This window comes from Colossoma macropomum, unplaced genomic scaffold, assembly GCF_904425465.1.
Source record: "Colossoma macropomum unplaced genomic scaffold, Colossoma_macropomum, whole genome shotgun sequence".
Taxonomy (NCBI): domain Eukaryota; kingdom Metazoa; phylum Chordata; class Actinopteri; order Characiformes; family Serrasalmidae; genus Colossoma; species Colossoma macropomum.
In genome coordinates, this window is record NW_023494808.1 from 7,299,232 (window position 1) to 7,305,948 (window position 6,717).

The 6,717-nt window shown below is 38.5% G+C and overlaps 1 pseudogene; it reads left to right on the forward strand.

The window, feature by feature from the left end:
* Nucleotides 1–314: 314 nt before the first annotated feature.
* Nucleotides 315–518, forward strand: LOC118798458 (annotated as a pseudogene).
* Nucleotides 519–6,717: the final 6,199 nt, after the last annotated feature.

Below are 6,717 nucleotides of genomic sequence, written 5' to 3' on the forward strand. Positions count from 1 at the left end.
CACAAAGGTTTGTTCATGATGGACAGAAATTTAATAAACCTTTTGACTAGTAAGTACTTCTCCTTATTTCCTTTATGATTATTATGGGAAAGCAGCATTGGCAAAATAAAAGGTTTTAAACATTTTTTGATAAATCTGTGTGTGAAGGCAGCTATCAGGCGATCTTTTTCATGCCATATTATTTAACGATTTACTAGTGCAAATAGTTTACGTGATTCTTTAAACCTGTGGACAGAAGATCATTCTTGTTTTTGTTGTTCTTTTTACTGTTCTTGAGTATCTACATCGTGTGTGTCTTTGACCTTAAAGCCAGCATTGCTTCTCGGCCTTTTGGCTGAGAGTGTAGTATCTGTTCAAGTGTAGTATCTGTTCTTATCAGTTTAATATCTGATACGTCCTCTATATGAGGACTACATATTAAATTGATTTTTAAAACAGGGAGATGGAAGAGGAGCTTACTCCGTCCGCTCCACACATCGACCTGCTATTGCAGTACCTCCAGTAACGGTGCACCTCTCTGCAATTTCCCTTGGGGATCAATAAGGTTCTATCTATCTATCTATCTATCTATCTATCTATCTAAAAGCAAATATGCAGAAATATGCAGAAATCCAATCGCCTGCTGATGTTTTGTGGTTTTAAAAAAGCTGTGCTGTGTTTTGTGGTCAGTTTCTGCTGTGGATTTACTGAGTTCACTGATGAATAAGCATCACAGGTGCCTAGATATCTGTGGTATGTGAAATTTTAAATATGAACAGTTAAAGATGAACAGCAGTCGTTGCATACATTACCATTAATAGCATCAATATTTTGGGGCTGTTGGTTCATCAATAACTCAAATGCACACAGTTTTCTCCTCACCTCTAAACATAGCTGATCGGCCAAAACTCATTTGTTGTCTGAAATGTGCTTCTTTAGTTTTGCACTGGAGTAATAGTGAAAGTTTAAACCAGAGGAGCACAACTCGGGTCTTGGAGGGCTGGTGTCATGTTTCATGTTTTACCTATTCACCCACACCTGATTCCACTTATCGGTTAATTGTTAGGTTACATGGTTGTGATTGAGTAGGGAAGCCCCCAAACGGTGCTGGACACCAGCCCTCTAGGACTGGAGTTGTTCACCTGATTTGCCTGGTTTAAACAGTATGAATTAGATTTTTCAGTAAACACTCAACATTTAGGTGGGTTGTAGACTGAGAAAAGAAGCCGTGATGGAGCAGAAGATGGTTGTTGGTCTTAAGGGCTCTTGTTCTTGGAAATACTGCTGTGATGAACATGATTAGAGTCATGCTGAAGTATTAGTCTGGGTTCTCAGACTGCAGTTCTGAGGGCCTAAACTAAATTCTTCAATCATTTTAGCTTCTAGGAAGGTCCCATGATAAACAGCCTTCCTTCTTGAAAAACGTCCTTAATAATGTTTAGAGAACTCACAGGACCTAGGAGGAGTGCTTTTTGGAAACCAGGCTTAGATCAGAAGAGGTTCTCCTGTGGGTTCTCAAGTTTCCAAATGAGTCTTGTGTATGAGATACCAAAAAACAGTAAAACGTCTGAGACCACATTAAAAATCTGAGATTCTTTTTTTTTAAATTTAGTTATAACAAGGAAACTGAAGGATAACCTTTCTTGTAGGAGAAGATTCCGAGAAGGTCACTATTCAAAAAATAAGCAAATTTGTGACATTTAGACAAAAAAGGTCAGATTATTTTTGAGTCTTATCTTTTTTCATTGAAGCTTGTGTTGAAACGACTCTGAGGCGGATTTGATCTGATCATCAGAGACTTTTGCACAAACTTGGGGAGTTCATGCCAGGTCAAGTGCATGTTGCCATTGAATCAAAACCGAGACACACAGCACCAATTACTAAGAATTTCTGAAATTCATGCAAGATTATACTTCTCACTCAAATTGTAATGATAATATTATTTGTGACGGAAATGTTCGTGTTAGATTAGAACATAATATAAAATGGAAGTATTTTCAAAAGTAGGTTTGTGGGCCCCACCGTATACACTTGCATGCAGTTAAAGAGCTGACAAGAGGCTTACAGTGGTTGCTAAGCAGTGACTGCTGTCAGTAATGGAAATCTTAAGACTTCCATTACTGACAGCAGCGATAGTCAACAGTCCAGTCACATCCCTCTGCTGTAGTAAAGTACACAGCTTCTGTTGTATATTGGATCAAACACTGTATATTATTGTGAAGAGTAACATGCTGTATAGAGTTGGAATAAAATGTCATATCACCAAAAACTGGCTTTAGAAGAAACTCTCAATATAAGTTAATATAACAAGATTGTATTCTAAGTCATTTTGAAACATTTGTTTCAGTCTGTTCATCGGATATTTTGAAGCAGTGTATGCTTTATAGGTTACAGTTTATAGCTAATATAAAGCAAGCTAGTGTTACTAGATATGGTATGGACTGAAAAGGTTGATCTACACCCAGTTAATAAGCCATGAACATGTTTAGAATGAATTCTCTTAAAATTGCTGTTTTAAATTTTTCAAAATTCTAATACTTTTTGTTGAAAAATATTCCAGACTTTCTGTGTGGTATTTATATGTATGTATGTGTGTTTGTTCTCAAAATACTAATGGCTTTCACTGATGGTTTGGACTGGTCAGAGTCCAGATTTAAACCTTACAGAGAATATTTGACTAAAAATTGACTGTTAAGACCATTAAAAGCTTAATGTTATGCCACTTTGCACTTGGCCTTTTTTCCCATGGAAGTGTGTGTGTATAACATGTGATCATGATAAAGTATAATAAGCCTGTTTCAATTTTTACTCTAAGTAGACACTGCAAACTTTTCACCACCTTACTTGTGCACATTCAGTAATTACTTTTTTTCATTCCACTAGGGGCCGCTATCATCTTACTGACCACCATCACAAACAACAGTGCTCAAAATATAAGTAAGTACAACTGAAAGCTATCCAGGCATTTATTTCATAACAAAAAGGCATAACCATTGGTTCAGTAACAATGATATTGTACACATCACTGCATTGAAACACCAGGATTGAGTAGATGTAACTAGATTGTCCATCTGTACTTCAATTAGTCTGCCTGATACCACCTACTGTATGGGAATTAACATCAATATGCCAGAGAGTTGTGTTAATGTACCCAGATGGTTTACTTTACTGGTTTAGTGGTACTCATCTTCACATTAATAATTGAGTAGCCACATGTGGGGCCTTTGTTAATCCAGAAAGAGCTGCTGTTACTACAATTCTGCCCCAATTCAAAGCATGTCCAGGGATTATGACATGTTTAGTTTGTCAGTCTCTTATGATTATTTTATAAGTTTTGGTCTGTGTTCGTAAAGAGTTTTGCTAAAGATTTTAAGGCTCATGTTTGGTTGAACATGTGAAAGACACTGCTCACTGGGGCCTAACACAACCACCCAAGAGCTAAATCAAGTGACCTCGGTGAAATGTGGGAGCCACTGGAGCCACTGGCATGTATATTCAACCTCTTGATGTACCAGAATGCCTCACATGCATCTTACTCACCCTCCTCCTATTCATTCTTAGACCATATTTCCCTGCCCTGTACTAACTAGAATTATTACACATTCATATTAACATGTCGACAGTTATGGATGTAATTCTCATTCTCATTCTGCTTCTGTTGGCATCAGTTTTCATTGGTAAATTTAATACCAGGCTCATTTCTTTTCTTTATTCACTATTCACTATTGTATTTTCATTAGTTAGTTCTCCATTCTATATTCATCTTCTTCTTACTGTGTTATCACTTATTACTGTATTGTTATTTGCTGTCCAGTGTTGTCCAGAGAAGGCTTTTCCTGCTCTTAGGGAATCTTCAGTGTGGCCAGGGACTGTTTCCTTTGTACCCTCAAGGATGACTCAAGAGTAGTCAAACTGTGGGGTGCTAGCCAGTGTATACTGAGGTTGTAGGGAAAGAACTAGACCTGCTGTTGGTCCACAGCAGCAACTACTATCTCACATGTACAGTATATGGGTGCAGTAGGTGCAGTATTATTGCTAGAACCTTATGTGATGGTGTGAGGTAACCCGGATTTATTTGAAGTCTACAGACCAGGGCAAGAGAGAGAAACGCTCGCACCAAGGATGCTTCAGAAAAGGGAATTTATTGGCTAAATATCAAACTACTTTTGGAGTACATTCAATCATAAACAATAGAAAATAAAAACAGAAAACCAAACAAAACAAAGTGATAGTAATGAAAGACCAAATAGCTCGAGTAAGTTAGAGTGATTCACGGCTAAATGGTATGAGGCAGTGTGGTTTGGGAAGTCGCTTAGGAGAGCCTCTAGAGAATTAACCTAAGCATGGACGGGAAGAACTATATGGCTGGATGTACCTATAAAAGTTCTCTTATTAAATAAATTGGCGTCAGGGCCCTGACTGCAAATTGATGGAACCAGCTTATGTGGGAGTCGGGGGCTGACTTCAGGCGGGGTCGTCTCAGGACAGACTTGACCAAAGGCTGGAGCTCACGCGATGGTTCCTCTCCTCGCTGGCCGTGGATGCTGCATCTCCGTGCGGGCACGCGCCTTTCCGTCAGTGATTGGGCGGAGGCGTCTCGTGGCCGTCTGACGGTGGAGCTTGGGCAGCCTTTCGATGGTCGATCTGTTCACAGATCAGTGCGTGGCTCTGGGTGCGATGCTGGGTCTCCGTGGCATCAGAACCGCTCCCGCTCCGCTGGCGAGGTTCAGGTTGCAATCAGGGTTCTGAGGCTTGTGTTATTAATTTAACTAACTGCCTCTCTGTAGCAGAATCAAAAGTTATGGATATATTCTCCCTGGCCAGACAAGAAATATCCACCTTCCTTCTCTGAAGGTGGTTTAAACTTAAGGTGTTGACGAACAGGCAAGTTACAAAACAAACAAAGGTTTCAGATCTGAAAATGTAGCATTCCAATACTTCTGACCTGTCTTTCTGACCAAGGCCAGCACAAACTTAGAAACTTAGGTATTCTTTGTTCCGAACACAGGAATCTCTACTCAAATTTGCGGTGCACTCTGGTTTTGCTCGGCTGGAGGCCCTACCCTTTGGAGGTGGAGCCAGAGTGCTGATAGGTTCTCCTCACCTAAGTTTAACTGGCTATTCATCGTTTCCAACTCTGATTGGTTGTGCATAATCTTAGGAACGCCTTCCCCAGAATCACTGCCTTCTTTGTTTCAGTTAGTTTTAAACAAAGAAAAAGAAACATTCTTATATCATCAAATTCGTTTAACTTTCAAAATCAAGGAATGAACAACTAGGATATTCAGGTATATTTATAAGAGAGAGTTTAACCCTTGTTACCTGATACACAACACATGTTAAAGAACTCAGATAATATTTGCCTATAATATCTGAATATGACCCAATGCATGAAGAAATAAAATCGACAGTAAAAGAAAAGGAACAAAAGAAAGAAAAAAAAAACACATTCAGGATACATATTCATAAATGGTCTAAATTCATTACAATGAAGTGGTTGTCTCTGTCTGTTATCAATGTTATACACTACGTATTTCTAGCACTTAATAGTAGAAAAAGATACAGGTAATATTTAGGTACTACCCAACAACAAGATTAATACAAGTAGTATTGCTTACAGATTATATAAATGTTGATAACCAAGCAGACAAAGCAAGAAGTTTCTCGTGTTCCTTATAAGCACAAGTCTTTACGGTGGTGATGTGGTAATTTGCGGTTTCACCCCTTGGGGGTGCTGTGGGTCCATGCTTGAGGTCCCTAGAGAATTCAGAAATTTGGAATTTTGCTGCCCAAAGTCGTATGAGTTCCGTTTTTGGTATGTCTAGTTTAGTTAAAAAGAGTTCTAACGAATAGTTGTAGTTTGGAGTGGACAAACACCTTAGAAATGTACTTTCTGTTATTTAAGATAAAGTTGTCCACAGGACTTTGGAGGGCCATGTGGCCAATATCCCAGGGAGGCGTCATCCTGTTGCCCTCTAGGTCAAGGGAGAGGGGTGCTGGTTCCTGTTTCAGCTGTAAATCTGACTGAGTCTGGGGTTGGGGAGTGTTAAACCGACAGATTTACCTCTCAACTCCAGACTTGCTGGAGCCAAAAGGCCCTTAACTTTGGGTTGTTGATACATTAGAAACACTAACCTAGGGGCAAAGTTTCAGCCAGTGTTCGTTACATCAGGTAGCCTGGATTACCTAGCCTGGATTCTCCATAGCCATTTTCTAGATAGGAGGGGTGCAAACAGTAACCAGTCCAACTGTTGGCACATCAGCTACAAGGTCTGGTTAATTTGCTGTATTTGTAAAATACAGCTCTATTATTTGTAACCAAGCATAGAAATATAGTACAAATGTGTTTGTATGATGCAATAATAAGGTCTTCTGTAAATTAGCTATGTACTGTTTGTTGATTAATAGGTTAAATGTTAATTATTCATAATCTTTCAATTGCAAGCATACTTGAAATATCTTTGATATTTTAATCAAGAAATATGAACATGTAATTCAATATGTCTGAATTCACAATGACCAAACAGTGGCAGTAAATGCTAGTAAATGGTCACATTTCAGTTGCAAAAAGCTATCCATACGATACATGTATTGGTTTAAGGTGGAACTTACAAATATTTATAAATTCCTTAAGAGTGTGGAAATGATAAAATACGTTGGAAAGATCTTTATTAATGAATTTAAATGCTCACAAATGACCTAGAAATAGCTTTTTAAATATATATTTGAAACATTTTT